Here is a 19295-nt window from a genome sequence, read left to right on the forward strand (position 1 = left end):
TTTTTAGGTTCATCAATAATAGTAACTTTAGAGTTAAAAGATCAGTAAATTATCAATATATAGATAAATAATAACATGTAATTTGTTTCAAGACTTATGATATATGTACTTATCACATTCATATGTTTCAAAACTATTTTCAATCATGTAGATATCAAACTTTTCATGTTATTGTTTTGGTGTATTTTCAAGTACATAGGTATTTAGAAGTTTAAACATATTAATTTCTTGGTATGACTTCAGAAAATACTCAGTCGTTCCTTACAAATTTACTCATTTAGGTCTTCAGTTTTTAAAAATAGTTTTTACATCAATTTGATAAATATGCAAATAAAAAATTGAAGCCATAACAATTAAAAGTTTAATCGATGTAATACTAGTAATCAGAGAAAAAATATCAAAAAAATTATAGGCCTTCATGTTGCTCAAAACATTTATCAACTAATCTAGCCTTATATTTATCAATAAATCCATTCAGTTTCAAAATTAATTGTAAGACCCATTTGCAATCAATTAATTTACAACCCGGTGATAAATCAATCAACTTCTTAGTTTTATTAGAAATCAAAAATTTCATTTCCTCAATGCAGTATCTTTCCAAAAAAGTAGATCATGTCAAGATAGGTAAAGTGGGAGTTTCATGTTTAACATTGAAAAAACATGAAGATTAGGATAAAAATATTATTCTACTCTAGTTCATTTACTACTTCTTAACTCAAAACAATTAATACTTTATGTCTCAAAGAAAATGTAGAAGAACAAGATACTAACAAACATTTTTGTTCAATCCTTTGACACGCATTGCTTTAGAATAAAAGGGAAATTATTTTCATGCTAAATAATATCATCAAATTATATTATAATATTATTCTTCATGATTAAAAAATCTATAGACTCTACTATTTGAAGCATATCCAAGAAAAATACAAGTAGTAACTTTTTTAATCAATTATGTAATTTTACGATCCATTAGCCTCACAAAGGCTAGATAACTCCAATCTATTAAATGTCTCAAACTTGACTTGTGACCTTTCCACTACTCAAAAGGTAATAATTTTCAGACTTTTTATGAGGCACACATAATACATAACAAGTCGTCAAAATAGTTTCACCATTAAATTTATAGGTACACTTGGCTAAATAAGCATGACATTGTATATTGGTAGATTCAATCAAAGTTTTATTTTTTCTTTTTGCTACTCCATTTCACGTAGGACAGTAAGGAGGAGTACGTAGTCTCATAAATTATACCCAATAATCTAATAAAATGATTAAACTCACTTGACTCGTATTCATGGCCTCTTTTGTGACTTCTAATTCTTTTTTATTAATCTTATAAATTGATTTTCAACCTTACAGAGAGCAATTTAAATTTTTTGAAAACATTACTTTTATTTTTCATCATGTAAACATATGTTATCTTAGAAAAATCATCAACGGAAGTGGCAAAATATTTATTTTCTCCACACATTAGAATTCCTCCAAGTTTACAAATAAGGAAGTGAACTATTTCTAATAAATAATTTTTCTTTCAACTTGAAAATGATGTCTTTTAGTGATCTTGACCTTACTACAAGTCCCATACTAATAAATTCTTTTTTAATCGTTGAGATTAATTTTATACTACTCATGATTCTAACATAATAATCATTAAATGACACAAACTAGCGTGTCAAAAATTAGTACAAGAGAGTATGTAAGTAAAAGTAAAAAACTTTATTCATTCAATATTTAACTTGAAAATCCTATAACTAGCATACCCCTTTTCCACAAAAGTACCTTTCTTTTTACAATTATATATTGATTAGATTAAATAATTTGTTAGACAACTTTTTATTAAGAAGAAAATTATACACTAATTTATTTCTCATGGAAGGAGCATAAAATACATCTTACAAAGTCCATACCCTTTCATAGGTAAAACACAAATCAATATCTTCTATTTCAAATACTTGAGTAGTATGAGTGTAATGTCCCTCAAAATGAACTAAGGTAGATACAGCTTCACATGTGTCTAAAAAAGGTTTAAAATAGTTTTTATAGTATGCCTATTTGATATGAAGTGGTTCGTAGGTCAAATGTCCAAGAACGTCCAAGACGTTCGAAAGTTGGTCTCTACACGTGCTAGTGTGTCCTTGTATATTTGCCTTGTTTTTAAGTGTTGTTTTAAGTCCATAAACATTAGGGGTAACCCTAGAATCCTAATAGACATGTTAAGGATCAAAACTTTTGGGTACGACTCCCTAAGGACTACCCTAAAGGCCCCCAAGGAGGACCAAACGTTGGACAAGGAGGATGCCCAAGGCAGCGTGCAGAACAAGAATGTGGAGCTACCCTCGCGTCACGCGTCTGGCACTATGTGTGCCTGTGTGCGACGCGCCCTAAACGAGGTTCACTGCCTCAAAAATTATGTGAGGAAAAATAAGACGCTATCTCCGCGACGAAGCCACTTCCCATATTCGGTTGCGGCGTTTTAAAGTCACGTTTGATTTGTCTAAAAGCCCAAATAAGTATGGGGGTGTTTTGGTAACTTGGAGGAGATGATTATAAATTGTTTTTATGACTTATTTAACCCCTTTCCCAAGCCAAAACCCGAACACCCATTAAGAAATAAAAATTCCTAAATCTCTCTTCTCAAACCTCCATTCGAGGGAAAACTCAAGGTTGCAGATAAGGGTTGATTTTCATGGATTCTTCTTCAATTTTTCGTGGTCTTCTCATGTATAAAGGTATGGTGATACTTCATCCTTATTTATATATTCATCTAAGGAGTTCCTTCAAAAATGTTTTTCAAAGAGAATTGATGATCAAAATTGCTATCTTTCAATTTAGCCATGGGTTCCTTTTCAAATTGATTTCAAAAGCATTTGTAAAGATTAATTTATGATTAATCAATGATTTTAAGATTAATTTTAATCCAACACCATGAATAACCAATGATCTCCCTAATTCTGTATTTGGCCTATAATGTGGGTCTTGTGATATGTAGTCTATGTTGATTGAATTATGTTTCAATTATGTTGAATTTTCTTTTTTTATTGTTATTCATGTTATTGAGAATGAATTTTTGATTAGTAAACAATGATGATCAAGGTTTAGGTATTGGGTAAATTAATGAGTAGTCCTCTACTTTCTACAGACTTGATAAAGTAGTGTACCTAATGTGATATTGTAACCATTATGTTTGAAGTATGATTTCAATTATGTAATGGTATATTTAGATTATGTTTTATACATGTATTGATGTTAAATTACGGGAATTTATCAATGATGATAAAAGCTTGGAAATTGTGTAAGTTGACCCTATTCTCTCTATTTTTCTATAGAATTGCTAGATGCTTGGTATTGTATGGAATTATGTGGTATGGTCTACTTATAGTGGTGGTGTTTACTTCCTTGTCATTCTATATGTGATGTGATCATGGACTTGAAGGCAATTATATCTTGAAAGTATGGTTATGATGATCAGACAATGTGAAGTATTATGCCTAGTCTCTAATGCTAGTTCATGATCTAGGTTAGATTGATGATTCTTTATATACGTGAATGAAGATGTTGGGGTTAGGAGTCTATACATTTTACATGGTTGACGTCCATTGATGAAAGGTTAGTCTTGTGTAGCATGACCCCTACCTATGATTCTCTACATGAATGTGTGGTTTCAAACATGATTTGGAGTCTTAGATTCAAATACCGAAGATGTCTTGTCTCCTATGTTGTAATGTGGTTGTGTGTGGTCTATAGTTCCTATTACTCTATATGTGACTAGTAAATGGTTTAGGGTACTTGAATGTGTATTGTGGTCTAAGAGGGTGACTACCTCATTGTGTTTTTGATAGCCATTGTATGATCATGTTTACCAATGTACACACACTTATACCTCATGCATGTTTACAAGTAGTATAAGTTTATATTGTCTTATGAAAGGGTATTCTTATATACACTTCTGTCTACTACTAGCAAGTAAATTGTATCTCTATGAAGCATGATATGTATCCCTTAACAAGGATAACTTGATAGGTGTACAAATACATAAGGGTATGGGACCTTATTTGTGCATTGCATATGTGTGTCTTGATAGGATAGTTCTAGGTTGTTATCTATGCACATGAATATTAATTCATGATTAAGATAAAAAACACACCTTATGCATAAATAAAATGAAATATGCATATGTGTGGTCTACGGATGGTTATGTGAAAGGTTTGCTCACCTATATGCATAGACACACATGAAACATGTACATTATGCATGTATGATGATCTAGTCAATAGATGTGTCTTGAAAGTTGTTCTCAAGGTTATACTAAAATAGATGGTGCTTGAATATGCTATGTCCATGTGAAATGTCTTCTCACATGAATTAGGCTGATGAACTCTCATCTATGACGTATAAACTAAGCATACGGAGAGTCAATCACCTAAATCCTAATTTTCTAAAGTAATAATAATAATGTCTTTTTAATAAAGGTAACTTAGCTTAGAACAGAGTGAACTTAAAGTATAGTAAGGACCCTAACTAGGATAATATATGGGAATTTGCTTAGTGTAGGCGAGGGTATGAGACTTTACTTATGCATTGCACAAGTAGATCTTGAAGGGAGTTCTACGAAGGTGTTCTAATATATATGATCATGTTTATGTTTCTTATGCATGACATTGTAGTTTCCTCTACTTGTTGTGATGAAATGCACGGTATGAGTACTAGTGAGTCCATATAATATGGTCTTACCTTATATGAATAATGTTGGTCTTGTTGACTATATGATGAAGTCTTATTTGATATGTATGAAGTAGTGTATAGTTCTCTTGTTGATGTATGGAATAAATGGTAGGCTTGTATTCTCCTTGTGAGTCTACTTAGTATGTGTGAGGTTATTGGGCTTCACATGTACATTGCGCTAGTAGGCTTAGAGTGGGATTGTGAGTAAGATCTTATGTTTTCGTTATGAAGTGAAGTCCAAGTATGCTATTGTTTAATATTGCCTCTCATGATATAATTGGTAGTGTTGACTTTCATGTTGTGTTAAGATGAGTCTTATATGTGGTCCATGAAGTGTGTTGGGGTATATGTGAAGAATGAGTCTCATGTTTTGTTATGTTATATTATTATGATTGTTTTAAGTTGAAGGGTTATGTTAGTGTACCTTTGTTGACTTATGGTGATAATTGAGAGTGGATAGTGGAATGGGACACTATTCATGCATTGCACCACGTATCACTAAAGGGTTACTTAGGGGTTAATGAGTTGAGGTAAAACAAGATAAAGTTATGAACATGGTTGATCTGTTTTGGAAGCAATATGTGAAACTTGGTGTGTTGACATGAATAGTGTCTATGCCTATATGAAGTGTATTAATTGTATTGTGTAATTGTGCCAATGTTCATCAAGATTCTTTCAAAAGGCATAGTGCATTATTTCAAACAAAAATATCCTCTTCAAATGCATGTTTTTGCATGGTTTTCATACTTAGTGCATTCTTGTACTAACACCATTCTTCTTCATCTTTTTACACAAAATGTAGCTGGTGGTGACTAGAGGATATCTCTTAAAGTGCGATGAATGATAACTATGGTCTTGTATAAAACCTCTGAGAGGTCAAGTATGCCAAGTTACATCTAGTGGGTGCTTTCCGATCGTGACAAACATTGTATAAGAGCATGAGGTTTATAAATGATGTTGTAGGGTCAAAAGTTTAATTTTGCCATGTCTAGTAGAGTCTCGATCATCGGTGGTGAGTCACAACTCATCTATGAGCGAGAGTCTATTTGACAATAGAGTTTCCCTTCTTTGATATTCTCATTTCGTGCCATAGAGATTAACTCTATAAGATCTCTCTCTTATACTTTCTTGTTGGTAATCTTATAGATTTGATTTCTTGGATGAGATTGTATTTCTGTGGTTGGGGGAGAAAAGTTGAGTTTTGATTCTTATTTTGTTTTTATACTTTTATGAGTATATGTGAAGGTTAATTTGGCATGGTTTGATGATGTGATGCCATTTATGTCTGTATATGTGAATTAGGTGAAATGATATGTTTTGTGAATGCTCATGCTATGATATGGTCATATCTATTTAAAGAAGTTTTTACAGTTGAATTGAGCTTCCATTTTTTTGAATATTAAGTTGCTTTATGTTTTTGCATGATGATAGAGTAATGTTGTGGTTTAGGCTTGAAATGCTTTGAAGAAATGTGTTAAATAGTAAGGATGCATATTGCCTTTGTATATGTGAAATGTTTCATTGTTTCGTTGGTATATGTTAAATGCTTTATAGTATCCTTTAATAGATTGAGTCTTGTGTATAGGCTTGGTCCTAGAAGTGAAGGTAGTGTGTACCTTTTAGGGGGATGATGTGGATTGAAATGATGTAGAAGTTACCCTACCCTATTGTGAAATAAAAGAAAGAGGCCTTATGTATAAGTGTCCTCTATTCTTTCCCCATGGTCTTCATGACCCTTGGTATTCATGGTATAGTCGAGACCTTGTGTAGTTGGGTAGTATGACCTTACTTGATTGTTATGGATTTCCTATGGATGTTAGGACTAGAGTAATGATGAAGGTTGAGTTAGTAGACTCCTTAATAAGGCATTAGAAGTGGAAAAGAAACACTCTATGACGCTAAACCTTCTTGTGTGAAGAGTATATAGGTTGGTTTTTCACGTGCCTCGACCTTGGTGTTTAAAGGCATGATGGGATTAGGGTAAGTCCAAGTTGAGGATAATGTGTTTATATGGTAAAATTTGGAGTGCCCTTGATGTTCCTATGTTGGGTTCTTTTGAACTTATTTATGATGGAAGTCACCTTTAGGTGATATTGATGGAGGGTGTGCTTAAGCTTAGATCCTAGTTGCTAAGGTTGGCAAGTTAAACTTCACCTACGGTGGAAATAAGATGCTCTTAAATGAGTTAAGCCTAAGTGGGGGATGGTGATGTGAGTAGTAAGGTTGTAGATATTTCTATATTTTCCTTCTATTCCCACTTAAGCTTGAAACCAAAGAATTCTTAGTAGCTTGTTCATGATATGAGTCTTGCATAAGAATGTAAGTTGCATGTTCTCCGTATGTTAAGTATGTCTTAATTAAAATTATGTTAAGCATGTTTTGAAGATTCTAAATGGCATGAAAAAGGATTTTAGATGAAATTCATGTTTTCTCATGTTGATTGTGCATCTAGATATGTTAGTTGTGCATTAAACATCATGAGATAATGTAAGGAACATATTAGATGTCACTTTCAAGGTGTGGTGATTGGACCTCACAATGAGAAATTTATTATCTTTTAAATGAAATATGATGTGTTCCATAAGAATTTATGAATTTTATGACTTGGGAAGCATTAATGTAGGCTCACTCTTAATAGGTGTTGGTATGTTTAGATAGTGATCTTGATCTGTGCCTATAAATTGCAAGAGTATACCCTAATTAAAGCATGTTTATGAAGACTATGGTGATGCTTGAGATTGAAATTTTTATGAAGTCACTTCCTATTATTGTTATGTGAGTGGGGTTATTTACAATTTAACTTCTATAGGGAGAAAGTATGAGCATGCTTTGGTTAAAGTTGAGAATTTCTCATTTTAAAAATTGAATTGACCTTTGTGCATTGCTTGTGTATGAACTCAGGAGACATGTAAGTGTGTTGAGGAGACGGACATTCCTCCTTAAACATGTTGAGTATGAACTAAATGGTATTATGTCTAAATGATAACGATCTTGCTGATCAACATTGCTCATAATCTATATGCATCAAGTGTGAGTTGCTTGTGTGCTTCTTGAGTGGTGTGAATCTTCCTACATGTGACTTAATGAGTTTTGGATAATGAGATCTTAAAGAAATAAAATATAAATACCATGTTATGCTTAGGAGAAGGATGTTCCTCATATGAACATGATAAGAGCATATGTCTGTTCTGCATTTGAAAGTGTGTGAATAAATGTTTTGCTTGATTGTAATGCATTGAGTGCAAAGTGGGTTGAAGTTGGTGTTCCTTGTATATTTGGTGTATTGACTTTTATTTGATAATTTTTTGAATTCTGTGAGCTACTCTATGGTTCATTGAGTCCTTGAAAGTGTTTTAAAATTATTAAAGTTCATTCGAGGATGAATGCTCCCAAGTGAGGGATATTGTAATGTCCCTCAAAATGAATTAACGTAGATAGAACCTCACCTGAGTCTAAAAATTTTAAAAATAGGTTAATCAACTGTTTTATAGTATGCCTACTTGATTTGAAGTGGTTCGGAGGTCAAACGTCCCAGACGTTCGAAAGTTGGTCTCTGGACGTTCTAGTGTGTCCTTGAGTGTTTGCCTTTCTTCTATGTATTTTTTTTAAGTCCAAAAACAGTAGGTGTAACCCTAGAATCCTTATAGAAATGTTAAGGTTAAAACTTTTCGGGTACGACTCCCCGAGGACCACCCTAAGGTCCCCCAAGGAGGACCAAACATTTGACAAGGAGGCTGACCAAGGCAGCGTGCAGAACCAGAATATGGAGCTGCCCTCGCATCGCTTGCCTTGAACTGAGTGTGCCTGTGCGTCGCGCTCCCTACAAGAGGTTCACTGCCTCAAAATTTATTTGAGGCAAAATTAGAGGCTTCCTCCGTGACACGCAGCCACTTCCTAAATTCGGTTGCGACGTTTTAAAGTCAAGTTTGATATGTCTAAAAGTCACAATAAGTATGGGGTTGTTTTATTAACTTGGAGAGACGGTTATATACTGTTTTTATGACTTATTTAACCCCTTTCCCAAGGCAAGAGTCCAACACCCATTAAAAAATTAACATCGCAAATATCTCCTTTTCCAAATCCTCTCAAACCTCCATTGGAGGGAAAACTCGAGGTTCAAGCTAGGGGCTGATTTTCATGGTATATTCTTCAATTTTTCGTGGGATTTTCATGTAAAAAGGTATGGTGATCTTTCATCCTTATTTATCCATTCATCTAAGGAGTTCCTTCAAATGTTTTTCAAAGAGAATTCATGATCAAAATTTCTATCTTTCCATCTAGCCTTGGGTTCATTGTGAGATTGATTTCAAAAGCACTGTAATGATGTATTTATGGGTAATAAATTATTATAATATGAATTTCAATCCAATTCGTTGAACAACCCATGATCTCCCTAATTTATTAAATTGACATATAATGTGGGATGTGGGTCTTGTGATCTTTACTCTATGTGGACTGAATTATGTTTCAATTATGTTGGATAAAATATTACTATTTTTATTCGTCTGAATGGAATATGAATTGTTGATTAATGATAAATGATGATCATGGTTTAGGGATTGGAGAAATTGATCTATATTCCTCTACTTTCTACTAAGTTGATGAAGTAGTGTACCTAACGTGATCTTGAAACCATGATGTTTTGAAGAATGATTTCGTTTTTGTAATGATACCTTTAACTAATGTTTCATACATGCATTGATGTTGAATTATTGGAATTTATCAATGATAATCAAAGCTTGGAGAAATCATAAGTTGACTCTACTTTCTCTATTTTTATATAGAATTGCTATATGCTTGGCCTTGTATGTCATTGTGTGGTATGAACCATTTATGGTGGCGGTGTTTAATTCCTAGTCATTCTATAATTGATGTGATCATGGACTCAAAGGCAATTGTATTTTGAAAGTGTGATTATGATGATTACACAATGTGAAGTATTATGCCTAGTCTGCCTCTCTAGTTCATGATCTAGGTTATATTGATTATTCTTTCTATACGTGAATGAAAATATTACGGTTAAAGGTCTACACGTTTGACATGGGTCTAAAGTTCCTATTTATCTATATGTGAGTTGTCAATGGTTTAGGGGACATGAATGTGCATTGTGGTCTCAGAGGGTGGCTGGTTCATTGTGTTGTTGATGGGTGTTGTATGATCATGTTGACCAATGTACACACTTATACCTCATGAATGTTTACAGGTAGTATAGGTTCATGGTGTCTAATTAAAAGTCATTCTCATATGCCCTTGTGTCTACTATAACGCATGTATTGTATATGTTTATGAATCATGATATGTATCCCTTAACTAGGATGACTTAATAAGTGTACTAGTATGGACAAGGGTATAGGACCTTGTTTACGCATTTTACATGTGTTACTTGATAGGATAACCATAGGTTGTGATTTATGTACAAGAATATGAATGCATGATTAATCTATGAACATGTCTTATGCATGAATTGAATAAAGTATGCATATGCGTGGTCTAAGGGTTTTTATGTGAAAGGTTTGCTCAAATATATGTATACACACTCATGAAACATGTCCATTATGCATGTATGATGATCTAGTCAAATAGATGGGCTCTTGAAAGGTGTTCTCAAGGGTATCCCAAAGTGGCGCTTGCTAATGCTATGTCCATGTGAAAGATCTTCTCATATGAATTAGAGGGATAAAATTATCTATGACCTATAAGCTAAGCATATCGGGAGTAAATCTCTTAAAGCCTAATTTTATAAAGTAATAATAATAAGGTCTTTCTAATAAAGGGAACTTAGCTTAGCACCGAGTGAACTTCAAGTTGAGAGGTGTCCCTTCCCAATAAGGGAAGGTAGGTTCACCATAGTTCTAACGAGGTGGATAACCACAATGCCCCATTTGGCATAAAAGGGTTTCCATATACGCCTCCAAGATCCATAAACTATGTTTGCTTGATAGTATCTAGAAAGTGATATCACCTAAAAAGTTAGCATGATGTTAATCTTCTACTTTGTCAAAGTAGAAAACTTTTCATTATTGTAAGATTCTATAAAACCTAATTCAATGTTTAGAAGTCGTGATCTTAGTGTCAGTTAAGGCTATAGTTTCGCTAATGTAAAATGGACAATGGAAGTAAAGTAAGGACCTAAACTAGGATAACCTAAGGGAAATTGCTTAGTGTAGATAAGGGTATGGGATTTTACATATACATTGCACAAGTAGCTCTTGAAGTGAGTTCTAGGAAGATGTTCTAATGTTTATGATCATGTTTATGTTTCTTATGCATCACATTGTAGTGTCCTCTAATTGTTTTCACGGAATGCATTGTATGGGTCCTAACGAGTTCATATAATATGATCTTACCTTATATGCATAATGTTGGTGTTGTTGACTATATGATGAGATCTTATTTGATATGTATGAAGTAGTATATACTTGTCTTATTGATCTACGAAATAAATGGTAAGCTTGTAGTCTCTTTGTGAGTCTGCTTGGTGTGTGTGAGGTTATGGGGCTTCACATGTACATTGCACTAGTAGTCTTAGAGTTGGATTTTGAGTAATGTTTTATGTTGTCCTTATGAAGTTAATTCCAAGTATGTTGTTGTTTATTATTGCCTCTTATGATGTAATTGGTAGTGTTGACTTTCATATGGTCTTAAGATGAGTCTATTATATGGTCCATGAAGTGTGTTGGGTTATATGTGAAAGGTAAGTCTCATATTTTGTTATGTTATATGAATATGTATGTTTTAAGTTGAAGAAGGTTATGTAAGTGTTCACCTTGGTGGCCTGAAGGTGATACTTGAGTGTGGATTGTGGAATAGACACTATTCATGCATTGCACCAAGTATCACTAAAGGGTTACTTAGGGGTTAATGATTTAAGTTAAACGAAGATAATGTTACCAACATGATTGATGTGTTTTAAAAGCAATATACATAACTTGGTATGTTTACATGAGTAGTGTTTACGCCTATATGAAGTGTATGAATTGTATTGTGTATTTGTGCCAATGTTTATGACGATTCAATCAAAAGGCATATTGCTTGATTTCAAAGAAAAATTTCCTGTGCGTCGCGCGCCTATCATAGAGTGTTCCTGTGCGTCGCACTCCGTACACGAAGTTCACTGCAGCAAAAATTATGTGAGGCAAAATTAGAGGCTGCCTCCGCGATGTGCAGCCACTTCCCAGATTTGGTTGCGTCGTTTTAAAGTCAAGTTTGATATGTCTAAAAGTCCCAATAAGTATGAGTGTCTCTTCGTAAATTGGGGAGGCGGTTTTAAACTGTTTTTTATGACATATTTAACAACTTTCCCAAGACAAAACCCCAACACGCATTAAGAAATCAAAATCCCAAATCTCTCTTCTCTTCCAAATCCTCTTTAACCTCCATAGGAGGGAGAACTCAAGGTTCAAGCTAGGGGCTGATTTCCATGGTTTAATCTTCAATTTTTCGAGGGAATTTCAGGTATAAAGGTATGGTAATCCTTCATCCGTTGTTATCCATTCATCTAAAGAGTTCCTTCAAATGTTTTTTAAAGAGAATTCATGATCAAAATTGCTATCCTTCAATCTAGCCATTGGTTCATCGTCAAATTGATTTCAAAAGCACTGTAATTATGTAATTATGGTTAATTGTTTATTTTAATATGAATTTCAATCCAATTCCTTGAAGAACCCATGATCTCCCTAATTTCTCAAATTGACCTATAATGTGGGTCTTGTGATCTTTACTCTATGTTGATTGAAATATGTTTCAATTATGTTGAATTTACTATTACTATTGTTATTAATGTGAATTGAATATTATTTTTTGATTAATGATCAATGATGATCATGGTTTAGGGATTGGGGAAATTGATCTGTATTCCTCTACTTTCTAGAGATTTGATGAAGTAGTATACCCAATGTGATCTTGAAACCATGATGTTTGAAGTATCAGTTCTTTTATGCAATGTAACCTTTATCTACTATTTTATACATGTATTGATGTTGAATTATTGCAATTGATCAATAATGTCACGCCCAAGCTACCCACGAGACGCTGACACAGAACCTAGGACAACAAGTGATCCCAAGCTAATCCTGCTGGCATGATCATGAGCATAGTAAAGATAATAAACTGTTGTGGAAGCTACATCATACATAAAATAAAAAAATGGGGAATTCCAATATTCTATAACTAAGATATTTGAAAACAATGAGTTTAACACAAAAGAAATATTAACTCAATACTAAGGTGAATCTAACTATGTCTGAAAATAGTCTCTAAACTAGACTAGAAATATTGAGACAAGCCCCAGCTAAATCTATCAAAAACAGGAACTAAATGACTAAAGAGTGAAATGAAACTCATGACTGTTGTCCTTGGAGAATGAGGACTCACCACTCAATCTACTAAACTGGATATCGAGAAATCGATCTATTCGTGAGCTAGATGCTAAGAACATGAACCTACATCAGGAGAAGATGTAGCGCCACGTATTCATCAATACTTGAAAGGTACTGAGCATGTAGGATAGAGTAAAGCTAAAATAGAACAACTGAACAAGCACAAAAACAAGTATAATAATCTGAACGTCATGTGCTGAATTCTAAGCTAACTGGATGCAATGACTAATTTATAACATGCTGAAACTGAATACTGAATATACTGATAAATGGCCGATGCAGAGAGTCTGACTGAACTGTGGGAGCTACTAATAGCCGATAATAAAACCACATGAGCAAAATGTGGAGTCCGATGTATACGCCCGATCGAGAGGACCCAATATACCTTGCCAAAGTTAAAAAGGCATTCTTTAACTAGGGTTCTTAAGGTTTTTTCTCCTCTCTTGCTTCTAATTTTCTATGTTTTGATTTAATGATTTGACTTGGATATGTTTTAGTCATTTTTCTAGGCTTAAAGTGACTAAAATCTGCTGATTTAGGGTCAAAAAAATGTGACTTTGGGTTTAAACAGAGTAAGAAAGGTCAAAAAGACCCCTGGGAAGGTTGTTGTCGGGCCTCACGATGGCCAGGACTGATGGTCCGTCTTGCGCCTGACGCCCCGTCGTTGGATCCGTCGTGAGGTCCTGTTCCACAAGCCTATACTAAAATGAGAATAATTTTTTTCTTCGGAGGTCTGCTTTGAGCAAGGTCTGTGGCTGTGAAAAAGATAATTCAATTATCTATCTGTGGGTAGGTCAGGGGATACCGAATTCATAATGTGCTCAGAGGTATGATCATTTTAAGTTTACCTAAGTGTATTTCCCCTTAACTAGATGCAAATTTTCCACCTACGGGCCGTAGGTCACCTACGAACCATGTTTGTCATCCATAGCTCTTGACAGAGAGTGGTTGAAGGGAGTCTTGATCGACGGTCACAGACTACGTACATTCGTTTGACCTACGGACCGTAAGTCCGTCCGTCGTCCAAGACTTCACCAATTTTTCTAAGCTGAAATTTTTGGGAGTTTCTAATCCCATCGATGGTTTAGCAGGATGGACCGTGGTTCAGGCTACGGTCCGTCGATGCCACCGTTTGTAGCACATGCAGATTTTTCTGAAAAATTATATTTTTGTCTGTTTTGACTATGGGTTGTTACAAATGATGATCAAATCTTAGAGGAATTGTAATTTTACCCTATTCTTTCTATTTTCTATTGAATTGCTAGTTGATTGGCCTTGTATGATATTGTGTGGTATGGTCCACTTATGGTGGCGGTGTTTACTTTTTTGTAATTCTATGTGTAATGTGATCTGTGCTCGAAGGCTGTTGTATCTTGAAAGTGTGATTATGATGATCACACAATGTGAAGTATTATGTGTAGTCTCCAATGCTAGTTCATGATTTAGGTTGTACTGATAATTCTTTCTATATGTGAATGATAATGTGAGGTTCAGGGCTATATACGTTTTACATGGTTGAGGTCTATTGATGATTGCTTACTCTTGTTTAGCATGAACCCTACCTATGAATCTCTACATGAATGTGTGGTCATAAACATGATTAAGAGTCTTAGATTCAAGTTACTAAGATGTCTTGTCTCCTATGTTGTGATGTGGTTGTGTGTGCTATATAGTTCCTATTACTCTATATGTGAGTTGTCAATGGTGTAAGGGTACATGAATGTGTATTGTGGTCTAAGAGGGTGGTTGCTTCATTGTGTTGTTGATGGGTTTTGCTTGATCATGTTTACCAATGTACACACACTTACACCTCATGAATGTTTACAGGTAGTATAGGTTCATGGTGTCTAATGAAAAGGCATTCTCATATGCACTTGTGTATACTACTATCCTTGTATAGTGTATGTCTATGAAGCATAATATTTATCCCTTAACTGGGATGACTTGATATGTGTACTAGTATGGACAAGGGTATGGGACCTTCTCTATGCATTGCACATGTGTGCGTTGATGGGATAGTCCTAGGTTGTGATCTATGTACATGAATATCAATGCATGATTAAGTTATGAACATGTCTTATGCATGAATTATAAAAAATATGCATATGTGTGTTCTAAGGGTATTTATGTGAAAGGTTTACTCACACATATGTATACACACACATGAAACATGTCCATTATGCATGTATGATGATCTAGTAAATAAAGGGACTCTTGAAAGGTGTTCTCAAGGGTATCCTAAACTAGATGGAGCTTGAATATGCTATGTCAATGTGAAAGTTCTTTTCACATGAATTAGATAGATGAACACTCATCTATGACCTATAAGCTAAGCATATGAAGAATCAATCTCCTAAAGTCTAATTTTATAAAGTAATAAATAATAATCTCATTTTAATATGTGGAACATAGCTTAGCAACGAGTGAACTTGAGATGAGGGGTGTCCATTCACAATATGGTAAGGTAGGTGCACCATAGTTCTCACGAGGTGGATAACTACAGTGAACCATTTCACATGAAGAAGGTTTTAATATATTCCTCCAAGATCCATAAACTATGTTTGCGTTATAGAATCTAGCAAGTGATATCACCTAAAATGCTAGCATGATGTTAATGTTCTACTTTGGCAAGTTAGAGAACCTTTCTTGGGTGTAAGGTTCTATAACACAAAACTCCATGTTTAGCACCTACGGTCTTAGTGTCGGTTAAGGCAATAGTTTCCCTAAAGTAAAATGGACAATGGAAGTAAAGTAACGACTCTAACTCAGATAACCTAAGGGAAATTACTTAGTGTAAGTGAGGGTATGAGACTTTACCTATGCATTGCACAAGTAGCTTTTTTAGGGAGTTCTAGGAAGGTGTTTTAATGTATATGATCATGTTTATGTTTCTTATGCATGTCATTGTAGTGTCCTCTACTTATTGTGAAGAAATTCATGGAATGAGTCCTAATGAGAACATATAATATGGTCTTACCTTATAGGCATAATGTTGGTCATGTTAATTGTATGATGAGGTCTTAATTCAAATGTATGAAGTAGTCTATACTTGTGTTATTGATGTATTGAATGAATTGTACGCTTGTAGTCTCTTTATGAGTCTACTTAGTGTGTGTGAGGTTATGGGGCTTCACATGTACATTGCACTAGTAGTCTTAGAGTGGGATTGTGAGTAAGGTTTTATGTTGTCCTTATGAAGTGAAGTCCAAATATGCTATTGTAGACTATTTACTCTTATGCTGTAATTGGTAGTGTTGACTTTCATGTGGTCTTAAGAAGAGTCTTCTATGTGGCCCATAAAGTGTGTTGGGTTATATGTGAAGGGTGAGCCTCATGTTTTGTTATGTTATATGAATATGTATGTTTTAAGTTAAATAAGGTTATGTTAGTGTTCACTTTGGTGGAATGGGACACTATTCATGCACTCCACCAAGTATCACTAAAAGGGTTACTTAGGGGTTAATTAGTTAACATAAAAGAAGATAATGTTATGAACATGGTTGATGTGTTAAAAAAGAAATATATGTAACTTGGTGTATTGACATGAATACTGTCTATGCCTATATATTGTGTATGAATTGTATTGTGTAAAAAAAATTGTATTGTGTAATTGTTCCAATGTTTATGAATATTTTTTCAAAAGGCATATTGCGTGATTTTAAAGAAAAATGTCCTCTTTAAATGCATGGTTTTGCACTGTTGCCATACTTAGTGCATTCTTCTACTAACACCATTCTTCTTCATCTTGTTACACAAAATGTAGGTGGTGGTGACTAGAGGATATCTCTTAAAGTGAAGGGATTGGATTTTCCCCCAAGTTCAAGAAAAGGGATCCTTATCTTTCAAGGATTTCCTATATTATGTTTCATTCAAAGTATATATAATAGCAAACATAATATGTTATAATGATAAGGGTCGTGTCCCTATTCTATTCTATGATGTTGAGTCTAAGATGGCAAAATAGTCTTAGAGTATAAATATGTATTATGACTTATGTTGTATACATATATATATGAAGTGATGTTTCTAGTATATGATGTGCTATGAAAAGTTTCGAATTTTCCACTAAATTTACCTATGAAAATGCGATGAATGATAATTATGAGATTGTATAAGACGTCCGAGAGGTTAAGTACGTCATGTTACTTCTAGGGGGGTGCTCCCCGGTCGAGACAATGAGAATCACGGAGCAAGATGTTTTTGGCTCCACAAAATGAGAATATCTTTTTAAATCAATATTTGTCATAACATACATGACAATTGAACCAAAATCAATACACCATTCAAAAACAATGTTAATTATTTATGTCTATAATTACCTCCTCACAAGTCTCTGTGGTTCATTTTACTGAGGTGTAGGACCACGTGCCTAAAATATGCAAAATTGAGCAATATTTCCATTTTTTCCATAAACAAAGCACGATCCATTTTCTTGAGTTTGTTGATTTTGTTCATGGCTATTTGTACCCTTATTTTTTTGAGAGATCCACTATTATGTATCTTGAAATTTTTCTTCTTATGCTTTATAGGAAGAGTTCTGTAAGATTAAGGATTAGCATTATTTGAACTAATTAAATTTACTTCATTGTGATGTTACTCTCTTCTAATTATAAAAGTGCATCTTGGAACCTTGTCTCTTCTTCCATACAAATTCACATTATCAGTGTCTCATGAGAGGTTTCAAAGTTGGTGCCACATAGGTTTTTGAAATTCCTTCCAAGAAGATGGAAGTTTATCTATTATGACACAAACAACAAGGTTATCTTCAGTTTTTATCTCCTCGAATCGAAGCTGGAGGCGGACCGACATAGGCACTTTCGGGTGCTCCAGCATCCACTAACCTTTTATCGAACTATTTATATTTATATAGAAATTAAGAGAACTAGTATATATACAAAAAAAGAAGAAGAGAGATCACCTGTAGGATATATAGTCTCAGTTGCACAGCGTTGGTATGAGAGAGCTTAAGGTTATATCTTAACTTTTGCAGTCGGGTTTGATTCCCACCCATCTCTTTTTTTAATTGTTTTTTTAAAAAATCACCTTTCTCTCCCTTAATCATTATTTTTGTGTGGGTTCAATTCCAAGTCAATACATTATTATTATTCAATTAGATTTTTTTCTTCCTCACCTCCCTAAGTTTATTGTTTTGTGCACTTCACTCATTGTGTTTTGCTTTTCTTTTTTCTTTTCGAATGTAGAGTTTCTACAAAATATACTTTTCCTTTTTCATTTATTAAAAATAATATTTTTTATAGATTTTCTTAAGGATTTTTTTCGCTATCATGTTCAAATTTGATTTTCTTTTTTATGATAAGGTCTTAAATTTATAAACATACATTTTTTTATTGAAAAGTAAGTGGTGGGTCGGGGCTAGATAGACCACGATATATATATATATATATTAGTTTCTGGAACGTGCGTTGCATGTTTTTCCCACAAATTTATTTTATAGTTTAATTATTATATAAAAATGTTGAAATTAAATATATTAATTTTACCAATTTATATTTTATTCATTAAAAAAATTTCATAATAATTGAATAGTACATTGACTATCAAGCAAGCAATATGGAAAAATAATATTATTACAATAGCATCCAATAATATGAATATATCTATATGACTTTTCCTTAATAATCTCTCATTACGCTCCATATCAGTAAGTTCACAAATATATAGCTACTTAAAGAAACTATATCAGTACGGAAAGAATAAAGAAAAAAATATTATAAAAGTACATTTTTAAACGAATAAAAGTCATAAATTAGTATTTTTAGCACTAATAAAAATAGAGTAATAACATTCATAATTTCGTAGAAGATTGAATTATAGAATTATAAATTGGTAAAGAATAAAAAAAATTAAACAGATAACAAAAATTACAACAATCGTATTCTTCTTAAGACTTTAAGTATAACAATATAGATAGTAAAATGAAATATTTAAGGAGTAGAGTTCTTGATGATACCTTCTCCTATAACCAGAAAAGACCATCTAAAATGGTGAAGATAAATTAATGATACATAATGTCATTCTAGTTAGAATCAAACAAATATTAATATTTTAAAAAAATGTACATGAATTTGTTTAATTATACACATCAACATGCAAGTGATAAAGAAAAAAAAATACTTTTTCATGGTACACATATATATAGCTAAAGATTTATAGGATAAGATGAAAAATTCAAGA

General features: G+C 33.4%; 1 long non-coding RNA gene across 1 annotated transcript; it reads left to right on the top strand.

The window, feature by feature from the left end:
- The first annotated feature begins 2599 nt into the window (after nucleotides 1-2599).
- Nucleotides 2600-17132, top strand: LOC138337117 (uncharacterized). The gene is made up of 2 exons (XR_011210543.1): nucleotides 2600-2729; nucleotides 16864-17132. It is a non-coding gene; the product is annotated as an uncharacterized lncRNA (long non-coding RNA).
- Nucleotides 17133-19295: the final 2163 nt, after the last annotated feature.

This window comes from Solanum lycopersicum, chromosome 7 (genome assembly GCF_036512215.1).
Source record: "Solanum lycopersicum chromosome 7, SLM_r2.1".
Classification (NCBI taxonomy): Eukaryota; Viridiplantae; Streptophyta; class Magnoliopsida; order Solanales; family Solanaceae; genus Solanum; species Solanum lycopersicum.